Source organism: Hibiscus syriacus, unplaced genomic scaffold, assembly GCF_006381635.1.
Source record: "Hibiscus syriacus cultivar Baekdansim isolate YM2019G1 unplaced genomic scaffold, ASM638163v2 tig00110548_pilon, whole genome shotgun sequence".
In the NCBI taxonomy this organism is placed as follows: domain Eukaryota; kingdom Viridiplantae; phylum Streptophyta; class Magnoliopsida; order Malvales; family Malvaceae; genus Hibiscus; species Hibiscus syriacus.
In genome coordinates this window covers 795176-808239 of record NW_024062775.1, presented here as the reverse complement: position 1 = coordinate 808239, position 13064 = coordinate 795176, and the positions used below count along the sequence as shown (strand labels likewise).

General features: G+C 30.9%; 1 pseudogene; it reads right to left on the bottom strand.

Moving 5' to 3' along the window:
• Positions 1-6865: 6865 nt before the first annotated feature.
• LOC120130531 lies at positions 6866-8263 on the bottom strand (annotated as a pseudogene).
• Positions 8264-13064: the final 4801 nt, after the last annotated feature.

Below are 13064 nucleotides of genomic sequence, written 5' to 3'. Positions count from 1 at the left end.
GAAAATTACTGGGGCAACTCTTGCCATGTTCTTTCGATTCGGAATTGGTGTTTTTGTTTCTAGGTATTACCCCTTCTTCTATTTCTTCTTCTTTTGTTTGTTAATTTTATTAGTGGAAATTTAAGGGTAGATAATAAATAGAATGAATTAGTTATGTGAGAACTGAGATGAATTTGAAATAATTGTAAATAGTAAAATTGAAGATTGTCAACTTGAATTACTCAACTGAATTTTTGTTGTAATCGGTGTTTACAAGCAAAATATTCTTATAGGCTGTAGTTGTGGCACTTCACTTAATTTATGTCAATGGCATTGGATTGGACTATTAGATGTCTAACAATCTTGTATCTGTGGCAGCTATTCCGCATCCATTGTTTCTAAGAATTAAATTCCACCTGAACAATATTGTTTACAAGTAGAAGACTAGAAGGTACGGATTAATTTTATTTATTTATTTTGGTTTTATTTCCTTATTTCTCTGCAATTATGAAGTTTGGAGGAGCAAACGTTGTTGCTGTCGGATAAGAAGAAAAAATTAAAAAAAAATATGTAAGGTGATATTTTTAATGGGTTAACAGCTAAATTCGTCTGTCACTGCTTGATCCATTTTGAGTAACGGAATGAAACATTATGCACCAAACTAGAACGAAATAAACGTTAGACACTAAACTGAAAAAACGAGCATAGGTTAGACACCTTTTATATACTTAAGCCTAAATATTTAAATAAAAATTGATAAATATGTTTTAATTGTTACACTATCCATGTTAAAAAAAATACATTTAACATATAATTAATATATTAAATTTATATTTTAAATAATTTTCATAAGTATTATATAAAATATAATATAATATAAAAAAATATTATGGTCTCAAGTAGATAAATATTTTTTTCAGTGTATAAGATCTATTTCTTAATAATTTAAAATTAAATATTATTTTAAATAATTATATTTTTTATAATAATAACATCTCCCCTCGTAAAAATATAAAATGATTAATATACAAATATTAAATATATGAAACAATTTTAACTACTCAAATTTATTAATATTTTACTAGATTAAAATCTTTATATTATTATATTGAATTTATAATTTTGAATAAAACACGAAAAATAAGAATTGAAAATTATTTATATGGAATTTGGTTTTATTATTTTAGAAGTATTTGTGTCTAAAGTGGTAGAAACTATTCATCACCTAATAATTTTGAGATAATGGCATATGAATATAATTCTGGTAAACCAAACGCGCCCTAACCGCGTTAGTTCCCAGAAGAGTTTTCGATTATTGTTATCTTTAATGAATTAAAGTTATGCTTCATTTTGTTCTAATTAACCGGTCAAGAGGACCGATGGGTTCCGATCCGAATGAATCAGTCGGGACAGTTTTTTAATTTAAAATTTTGGATTTAGATCGAAAGAGATTTTTTATGAGGGGATGGGTTTAAGTTTAAGGTAAAAATTTGATCCGATTTGTCATGATATTAATGTTATAATTATCTCTTAAATTTTCAAGGATATTTATAATAATATCATCTTCTATTTTATTTTTTCAATCAAGTTCTTATTTTATCTAATATATATATATATATATATATATATATATATATATATATATATATATATATATATATATATATATATATGTGTGTGTGTGTGTGTGTACCCTTTTAAGATCGTTGGATGAGAGAAAATCAAAGGTTGATATTAATTCATTATTTTTTTCTAGTGAATATCTTCTCATTTCCTACTTTTATCTTAGACTTTGATTTTTCTTCATCCAACAATCTTAAAAACGTGTAAAATTTTAGTTTTATACTATGTAATTTGATCATAGTCTTATATATATGTGTGTGTGTGTGTGTAAATTATGCATTTAGTACATAAACTATCAATTTAGTCTGTTTTAGTACATAACTTTCAATTTTTTCAAAACCATATTTACCTAAGGTTTAGTTATTATTTCATTTTAATATCACACCGTTAAAAACTTAACGTATTTATTACATAGATTATTAGTGTTGGTCTGTTTTATTACCTAAACTTTTAACTTTTTCGAAACTTAACATTAAATTTTGAACGGTGGTACTAAAATGACACAAAAACTAAAGTTTTTAATGGTGGATTGAAAAAATTAAGAATTCAGGCACTAAAACGTACCAAAACTGATAGTTTATATACTAAATACGTAATTTATATTTATTTAGTTAAGACTGGGTGTAGATTTTATCCTAGAAAAATAGATCATAGACCAAATTTCAAGTAGGATAAAATTCTTCTTAACTTCGAGTCAAGTCGAGTAGAGAGATTAAAATTTTTAGTCGATTGTCGTATCAAATATAAATAGAAAATTGGCCTTGTAAATAAAGTTTGGGAAGATTAAAAATTCGATCCACTCAATCAACGGGGTTGGTTCAAGTGATAAGCAGCTTGATATCATTTAAGTAATGTCAGGTTTGATTCATTATGTATACAGAAAATTCTCGTTGAAAGACTCATCCACCAAAATTAGGTGTGCGACCCAAATCGATACAAATTAATCAGGATAAATATTTAGATCAGGAGGGCATAAAAATTTTGTCCCACTTATAATTACCTTAGATTAGTCAAAAAAAAATCCTAGAAAAATTACTTTTGGTATTTGGATCTGGTTCCACCTATTTAGCATTGACGAATTTGATGTTATGAAAATAGGTGGTGTTAATTGTGCATAGATTTTATATTCTTTGTCGATGCCACCATCGTGGCTTGAACGGTAAGTACCCTTTGACAATCCATATCAATTTTGATCAGCTCACGTGATATCAATTAACTTTACTCCAAAAGTCTTTGGTAAAAATATTTTATAACAAGTTTTCCCTTAAAATATTTTCGGAACCTTCTGTATTCGTTATTTAATTTATTTTAAAACATTAACTCCGTTAGAAAAAGTTCACTATTGTTTCATGAATTATTTATTTTATATTCCAGTTATTCTTAAAGTATTTTTTTAGAGTGTTTATCTTTGAAATCTAAATTGTTACAGGTTAATTAGGTTGTAAATAAACCGAACATTCAACGAATCGTTCGTGAACCATTCGACGGAAAGTTTGTTTATTTATTTATTAAACGAATGAGGATGAACAAGATTTTGTATCCGTTTGATTAAATGAAAGAATAAAAGGTTTGTTCGTTCATTTACGTTTGTGAACGTTTGATAATCTGTTCGTTTATATTTGTTTATTTATGATCATTTGTTTATGTTCGTTTATGTTCGTCAGACCCATATGAAATATTAAAACTTAATAAACTTTAACCTTAAACCCATTGATATTTGTAAACTCAATTAATTTTAAACCCAAATAAAAAGATACAAATGAATTAAAGAAACTAAAATTATTTGGGAAAAAAAACTCTTCTCGATGAAAAACTCAATTAATTTTTTTTCTTTTATTTATGTTCGTTTACGCTTGTTTATTTATATTAATTTATCATTTTAACGAACGAACATGAACGAACACGAAGAAGCTAAATTTTTTAATGAACGAGCACGGACAAAATATTTCATCCGTTTAGTTATTTTTGTTCGTTTGATTAAAGTTAAATAAACAAACATGAACATATTCTTATTCATGTTTATTTGCTTCATTTACAAGCCCAATGTTAACTCCATCAAAAAATAGTGACCGACCAAAACACGTTACATCACAATTTAATTTAATTTTTTATTTGAATAAATAAAAATCAATTAAAATAAAATAAACAATATTGTAATCATTAACAAAAACATTTAAGCCGAAAAATATATCCTTTCTTCTCCATTGGACCCAATTTCATCCCTGATCAAAACAAAATTTGTTAGTTCTAAGCAACCAAATAATATAATCGACAAAATTTAATTATTCTTTAAAATAAATTTTTATTTTATACAAGCCTATTTTTGAGTTTTTGTTCGGTGCCTAAAAAATGTACGAGACTCTGCTAAACATGTTGCTTTCATCGTCTCTACTGTTCGAATTGGGCGGTTGTGGTTATGGTCGCCAGAAAGTTGTTTTTTTTTTTTTTGAATCCTGGTCACCAGAAAATGTTGATCAGCTGAATTGGGAATGGTTGGGGACTAGTTTTTTTTTTTTTAGTCTAAGTAAGCCTAAGAAAGCAGAAACGGAGAAGTTGGGCAAAAAGAGTATGGTATGATGATGGGGCTGAAATGAGCAGAGAATTGAAGGATGGACCAATATGTTAATAATATGTCCAACTTACCTCCACCTATGGCTATGAATGAAGTCAAACATGCTTTTTCAGAACTCGACTAACATTTTTGGAGAATTTGAGACAGTATTGATTGGGCTGACTATGGGCCAAATTGGCCCATTAGGGTAACCGGGTAATTAAATTAACCCATTAAGGCACCCAAACAATTAATTTGGAATCTACGGCAATTTAAACAGTTTCATGGGATATAATTTTTTTAATGGGACGTGTCAGGTGGGTCTCACACCCAGATTAAAAAAATTCTTGAGGACGTGACGAGTCCTAATAAAAAAAATAATTTTTTGGTATTTTTTTAAAAGAAAAATAAAAATATTTTATTCTAGAATTTAAGCAATGATGGTAGTATAGATATTATCTTGTGAGTACTGATACTTCCAATACATTTGGTATCGGTACTATGTGTACAAAAACGTATTTTGTGCTCAATTCCAAGTAAAATGAACTTTGAATTTATTTTGAAAACTTTGGAAACCTTGAACAAATTTAATTCAAGTCCAAAAACATTATGCCTTAATTTTTATATCAAAATAAAGTTCAACATTTTGTAACGCTTATTTTAGCGTTCAACATGATATTTGGAAGATGTGAACAATGTTTTCTGTTATGACCCTCACCTCTATAGTGGCCACAAAGTTTTGGTTGACCTGACTCTATTTGAGGATCATCCATATCAATATGAATTCGGCTAGATTTAGGTCGACCCCGTAACTTCCTACGCAATCGAGGATTTGGCAACCATTCCTCAGAAATTGTGCATGTAGGTCAGTATACTTCATTTGGGAGGTACTTGAAGTCACAACTGTAAATGTTGCGCATGGTGTGCAGGCTATAACAGTTATCAGCATATAAGTATGGGTTAACATTGATGTGCATACATGCAGCAACAACGTGAGCGTATGAGACCCTAAAAGCTTGAAATCGACCACAATCACACCATCTTCTATTCATATTACCATTGTATGTTGTAGAATTACCTCCCTCATATGGTCGAACTAGAGCTTAGACAACGATATCAGAATCAAGTATGGCAAAATTGTGGATGATGTGCACAATTTAAAGGGAAGACATTTTTTTCGTCGATCGAAATTCGTCACACCGGCGTGACGAGTTTCATTGAGTTTTTTTTTAAAAAATCGACCATTGCGTGACAAGTTTCATTGAAATTTTTTTAAAAAAATCGACCGTTTAACCACGGTTAATCCAACGGTCAAAATTTTGAAATTTAATTCCTATTGGAACTCGTCACGCTTGAAGATAAAATATTTTTTTTCTTTTAAAAAATTAAAAAAAATAGTTTTTTATTTGCTTGATGAGTCCCTCAAGAAAATTTTTTAATCCGGGTGTAGAGCCCACTTAACACGTCTCATTAAAAAAATTATATCCCATGAAGCTTTTCAAATTGCCATAAATCCCAAATTAATTGTTTGGGTGCCCTAATTGGCTAATTTAATTACCCGGTTGCCCTAATGGGCCAATTTGGTCCTGAATATGCCCTTAGCAGGCTTGTAGTTGTCTTTTTTAATCCATACCCATCTGTTTACCTTATCCGTCCATTCTTAGCCACCATTTTGGCCCATTCGTTCATCTGTTCTGCCTCCCATCTTTTGTAAATCGCTCCCACCAACCAAATGATATATTTTGTGCAAATTCCAATTCTCCTTTACAACTCTAAAAGTGTCGTCCTTTTAAAATTCTATTTTTAATTTTTAATTTCAGCCATATATCTCAAAACCTAAATGCTCCTTAAAGTCGAATCTCATCTATAAGAAAGCAAAGCAAAACAAAACATGATCGGAGAAGCAGCAAAAATATGCCGATTCACCAAATCAACCAACTCATGAAGAATTATCATCATTCATAAAACACCAAGTTTAACATATTCCGAAAACAACCATCTTAAAGGTACCATCTCCCTATTTTTTTTATTTTTTAAAATGCGTATTATTAAATATAAAATTTGTTTTCTGATGTTAACATAGCATACTTTCAAAGCCAAATAATGAGATTACATATACATATTTGTCCAACTATAAAAACATTAAAAATGTATATGAAACTTCACTACTACACGTTTACGATTTTTAAAAAAAGTCCACCAAATAATAAAGGAAATTAACCTTGACGTAAGAATACACATTTGAAGGACTGGGATTGTAGTCGTAGAGGTGACACACCCAAGGATGAGAACGGACCAAACCCGATAGATTAAGACCACATGATCCGACCCAACCTTATTGGGTTAATTTAAAAAAAAAGTTTGATTATATGATGCTGGGTTCAAGTTTAAAGCGAAAAACATTTGACCCAACTTGAACCAAAAATAGTATAATTATATTATATATATATATATAATAAAAATAATTGCATAATTACCTCTATATATTTTTTAAATTAAATGCCTATTTTATAAATAAAAAAAAACTAAGAATTATACATATGCACCTGTCGGGTCAAATGCGAGTTTTATCTTAAAGATGGGTCAAGTTTCGGGTGAAAGGTTGTACTTTTATCAAGAATCTATACAAATCGAACAAATCATACAAGTGACCAAACAATACAACAGCGAACGCATGGAGGTTCAACAAAGTCACAAAACAACCATAAAAGAGAAGTGTAATAGTAGCTTGAATACATCAAGCCAAACTGCAGAAATTTCTTCAAAAAAGCTAAACACAATTGCAACATTCGTTTTACACACTCAACTACCAAACATACATATATGTAGAAGATAGATTCATGGGCAAAAAACTCAAAACCCGACTGTCTATCAAAAATTCGACACCCAAATTCATTATTGATAATAATCAACATTCTAACCTCGTTCGTCACCGTGCAACCGGTATTCATCGATTTACGACCGCTTCCGACTGCAAAGATACACCGCAGCAGCTGCAACGACAATAGCACCGGTCGTTCCTGCTGCTACAAGCGGGGTCAAGGTGGGACCTTTCCCTTTGCTCCCAGAAGTCCCCACAATCTCCCTAGACTTGCCGTTGATACCCTCAGAAGTCTTTTTCTCCACCTCCTCCTGCAATTCCAAAAATTTTATCTGCAACCCCGCGTCCTTCTTCTCGGATTCTCGTTTTTCTTCCTTGGTCGTCTCCAGTTCAGCCCTTGTTCTCCCCAGCTCTGCTTCGAGCTCCATAACTTTATTCTGCAATTCATTTACCTTGTCCCTCATTTTCTCTTCGGTCCTAACTCTCTTGCTCCTCTCCTCCGTTTCCCCAACTTCTAAAACCCCTAATTTCCTCTCCAACTCCCTCTCTCTCTGCTCGCCCTCAACTTTCTCTTTTTTCAATTCGGTGATTTCCCTGTTTAACCTCTCTATCAACGCCCCTTTCTCTTCCAAATCTCCCTTTAACCGAATCAACTCCTTGTTCGCTTCATCGACTTCACTCATCGAAGTTATCAGATCATGTTGAAGCCTGGCAACCTCTATTTCAAGAGAAGCCGATCTCGCGGTGACTGATTCCAGAACCCTCTTATCTTCGTCCCACTGATCCATTTCTTTCCGCATCTCTGCTTCCTGGTCCCGTAGTCGATCGAATTCCAAGGTTACTTTCTCGATCCTCTCCTTCAAATCATTGTTGTCGTTGCTCAGGTCCAACTTCTGACTTTCAAGCCTTTTGATTTTGGAATCCAGTAGGGTTAGTTTTGGTTTCATCGGCGTCGTAGAAATTTTCTGCCGTCTGGTCTTCCACTTCGCCATTGACGACCGTAGGATCCTCCATTGGCTTAGATCGCTCTTCGGCTGCGAAGAAAATCACACAACAAAAGTTAGAAGTTAGGAAGAAGGAAAGGAAACCCTAAAGATTGCCCTCTTTTTTCTGTGGTTAGAGAGAAAAGGTAAGTTTCTTTTTTTAGTGCGTAATAGCAATAGTTAGAATCCTTGAAAATGTGAGGAAAAGATAAGAAAAAGAAAGAGCAAAAGAAGCAGCACCTCTGTTCTTCCTGATGATTCGATTAGGGTTTTGTTTTCTATGTAAAAAACAAAAATCTGATATTTCCTTATATAATCAGCATATCAGAGGGAATACTGTGGATTGGAGAAAAAGACGGTTAAGATTAAAGGGTGGGTGTTAGGTGGCACTTTGCTTTGACAACGATGAAAAGTAAGGACTGAATGGAGAGCACGATAAAAAAAAATATTTTTTTATTATTTTAATTATTGAGTTAATTTAAAATTTAAATTTGAATTTAAATTTATAAAATTTAAATAATTAAAGAAAAAAATTTTAAATATATTTTTTTATTGAATAATTTAACTATTTGTTGGTTTCTTTTTTATTTTTTTTTGGTTAGTTCTTCTACTTTTTTTTATTTTAAGTTTACAACAACAACAACAAAATCATATTTCCATAACAGTTGTGTAACTCCAATTTTTTAAATTAATTTATTAGTTTTATGATTTAAGTTCTTAATTTTATATTTTATTTAATTTATTTTTTCTTACAAAATTGTTACTCTCATCAATAATTTCTCTTTGAAAAAAATTAAATAAAAAATATTATAAATATATTATAAATAAAAATATTTCATTTATTTTATAACATTATAAGTTTATTTTCGTGTGTAAAAATTAATATATGATCACACAAAGTGATTTTGATTAAAATTGATCATTATCGTAATATTATAAATAATTATATTTTACTTTAAATAAAAAATTAAACAAATATATCAATTTAAAAATTTTCAAATAAATATTGAATGCTAAAAAGATAGTCATAAACTTGATTAATTTAATTATTTTCACTTGACATGATCAAATATTCATCTCAAGTGGTATACACAATATTGCAATAGTATATTGAGTAAAATATAAAAACAGTTTTTAGATTTTATGACCTTTTTTTGTTGAATTTTCCTATTATAAAATATTATAAAATGATCATTAAACTTAAAATGAATGCTTATTGGAGGATTAATTTTCTAATTAAATTAAAATTAGATCTAAGTGGATGAAATAGTTAAGTAATGAGGACCAAATGCGTTAACTGGCCTGTTAAAAATATTTTGATGTTTTGATATAACAAATTAAGTTAAATGAATTTTAAAATTTTACAAAAGATTTTCTAAGTATATTCGATATAATTATTCGAATATCAAAATATTATTCCAAGTCTTTCAAAGTTCAATTTTAATCCTTACTAAAGTGTAAAATTGTGTTTTATACTTAAAATATTTTTGAAACAATTTTCACAAAGTATTTCGAACAAAAAACGAGCCAAAAATCAAATTTGTGAAGGGATGCACCGATGCACTCATTGATGCATCGATGCACACCCCATTTCGAATGCATTTTATACATCGATGCACAGCTATGCATAGATGCACTCAGGATTTTGTTAAAACATCAAATGCATTTTATGCATCGATGCACATACCATGCATCGATGCACTTCAGGCTTGTTTGAAACATCGACTGCATTTTATGTATCGATGCACCCCTAGTGTATCGATGCACTATGTCTTCCAATGGTTAAAATATTTAAATTTTACACTTGATGCACCGATGCACTTTGATTATGCATCGATGCACATACGCTCCTAACTGATTTTATTAAATGTTTTCACACACTAACGGCTCTATTGACTCCACTAATGATCCCCAACGTTCAGAAATGATCCAAGGAGTATTTAAACAAGCTTAGGAGCCATTGATCAACAACAATTAAGAAGAGAAGCTAGAGAATCAAAGAGAAAGCATAAAACCTCAAGTTTGAGCATTTTCAAGCATATTTCATTCAATATTCATTTTTGCTTTCAAGAACACTTATTGTGATTAATTGTATTATTCTTGAGTGTTCTTTCTTTGTTCTAGAATTGTGCAAACATCTTTTCTTGTGAGGATTTTCTTGTAAGTTTGCAAAATTTGTATTGTTCACTTTGGGAGAGAGTGTTCTCAAGAATTTGGGGTATAATTCTTGAGGGATTTGTAAGGTTACTCTTTGTCCTCAAAAGAAAGAAAAATTAGTGATTTGTGAAAAATCCTCAGTATGGATAGTTAAGGTAGTGGACGTAGACTTTGATTGAGAAAGTCGAACCACTCTAAATCGATGTGCAAGTATTTTCAATTTTCTGTAAAAGCTTCTACCAAAATGTTTATAACCAATTCACCCACCTCTTGGCCTATTCCATCGATCGATTAACTCAACAATTGGTATCAGAGCCTCACTCATTTGAAGGTTTAATCACCTCTTGAGTCGATTCGGGAAGAGTTATATCGATAATCAAGTCATCAATGGCCTCTGCTTCAAACTTTGACTTCAGTCTTGATTCATTGCCCGTCAACAAGCCTCATTTCTTCAATGGAGCTAATTATGCTTATTGGAAGAATATGATGATGTACTTCATTCAAGAAAGTGACATGGGAGCATGAAATATTATAGAAGACTGATACATCAAACCTTCCACTCATCCAAGATTGTGGAGTGAATGAGAGACAAGAATGTTCCAGCTCAACTCAAAGGCTATCCATATTATATTTTGTGCTCTTGGACCAGATGAATACGAGAGATTTTCATCTTGTAAAACCGCCAAGGAGATATGGTATAAAATACAAGTCACTTATGAATGCACGAACGAGGTAAAAGAATCTAAAATTAGTCTTTTAACTCATAACTATGAAAATTTCATGATGATACTGGATGAAGATATCAAAGCTATGACGAATAGATTCTCCACAATTGTCAATGGTCTCAAATCATATGGAGAAAATGGAGAAACCATTCCAAATGACAAGCTTGTGAGGAAGTTAGTTTACTCTCTTCCAAAAGCTTGGCAATCAAAGAAGACGGTGATCATCGAGGCTAAAAATTTAAAATCTTTAACCCTCGATGAACTTATCGGTTTTCTTCTCACACATTAAATGATGCTACAAGAAGAGGTAGATCTTGAGAAAATAGATGAGCCAAAGAAAGAGACGAAGAAGAAGAAAAACGTTGGAGTTTCTCTCAAATCCACAAAGGATGAGAGTGATTCGGATGAAGATGACAATGATGAGGAAATGACATTATTTACCAAACGGTTAAGAAAATTAATGAGGCCTAACCGAGGAAGAAAATTCAAGTGAAACGAAGGCTTCAAAAATGAACCGAATGAGAAATACCCTGTTATTTGCTATGAATACAAAAATTCGAGTCATGTCAAATATGATTGCCCGTAATTGAAGAAAAAGGGTTAATCCAAGAAGAAACACAAGGCTCGTGTGACTACATAGAGTGATGAGGAAGGTTTTGAAGAAGAGGAACAAGAAGTAGCAAACTTGTGTTTGATGGCCATCGAGGAAAACTCTCAGGTAACCTCTAACTCATTTGATTCAGATGAATTATCTTATGATGAGTTATTAGAGGATTATAATGGATTGGCTTCAGATTATAAGACTTTATTTTCAAAATACAAAAATGATTTTTCAAAATTGAAAAATGAAAATAGTCTTATGTTCAAGACCAACAATGAGCTTGAAAGTAAGATTAAAGAATTGCAAATCAAAATTGATGATTTTGAAAAGAAAAATACTGATTTGCATAACTTACTTTCAAAAGTTCATGATGTTCATCAAAAAGAAATTAATGATCTTAAAGTTTCTTTTAATAAAGTTGGAATAAAAAATTTTGAAAAATGTGAAAATTCAAAATCCAACTATGTTAAAAAGAGCTTTAAAAACTACAATCATAGAGGACCCCAAAGAACCTCAAATGGTAAAATCATTAGAAGTATATGGGTTCCTAAATGACTCATTACTACTAAAGATAAGGATATCCTACAAAAAATGGATACTAAATGGGACTATGATTTTGGAAACTAATGAATATGGACCCAAAAGAATTTGGGTACCAAAAATCAAAAATTAATCTATGTTTGTAGGGAAATGAGCATTGCTACAAGGCACGAGAAACAAGTTCAAACTCATGGTACCTTGATAGTGGATGCTCAAGACACATGACCGGAGACAAGAGTCGGTTCATAGAGCTTAATGCCAAAAATGGAGGATATGTGACTTTTGGTGATAATTCAAAAGGTCACATTGAAGGTATAGACACTATAGGTAATACATCTTCCATACAAATTAAGAATGTTTTATATGTGAATGGATTAAAGCATAATTTATTGAGTATTAGTCAATTTTTCGATAAAGGATTCAATGTCATGTTTGAAACTAATGGTTGTAAAGTCATTGATCAAATCAGATTATGCTTGTTGGTCATAGAATAGGAAACATTTACATGGTGCATTTAGATTCCATAGATATAACTAATTTATGACTAGTTGCTAAGGATGAGCTTGATAGTTGGTTATGGCATAGGATACTATGACATGCTAGTATGAGTGTTTTGCAACAGTTAATTCAAGGAGATTTAGTTCGAGGGCTGCCTAAACTAAAATTTGATAATGATAAAATCTGTGATGCTTGTGCTAAAAGAAAACAAAAGCGAATTTCTTTTAAATTCATCAATGATGTATCCACTAGTAGAGTATTACAATTGATCCATTTGGATCTTTTTGGGCCATCTAGGACTACTAGCTTGGGTGGAAAACAATATGCATTTGTATTGGTAGATGACTATTCTAGATATACTTGGGTTCTATTCTTATGTACTAAATATGAAGCATTAAAAAATTCATCACGTTTTCAAAAGTAATCCAAAACGAAAAAGATTACTCTATAACTAGTGTTAGGAGTGATCATGGAACTGAATTTGAAAATCTTGGATTTACTGAATTTCGTAATTCTAATGGTTTTGGCCATAATTTTTCAGCATATAGAACCCCTCAATAAAATGGAGTTGTTGAGAGGAAAATTG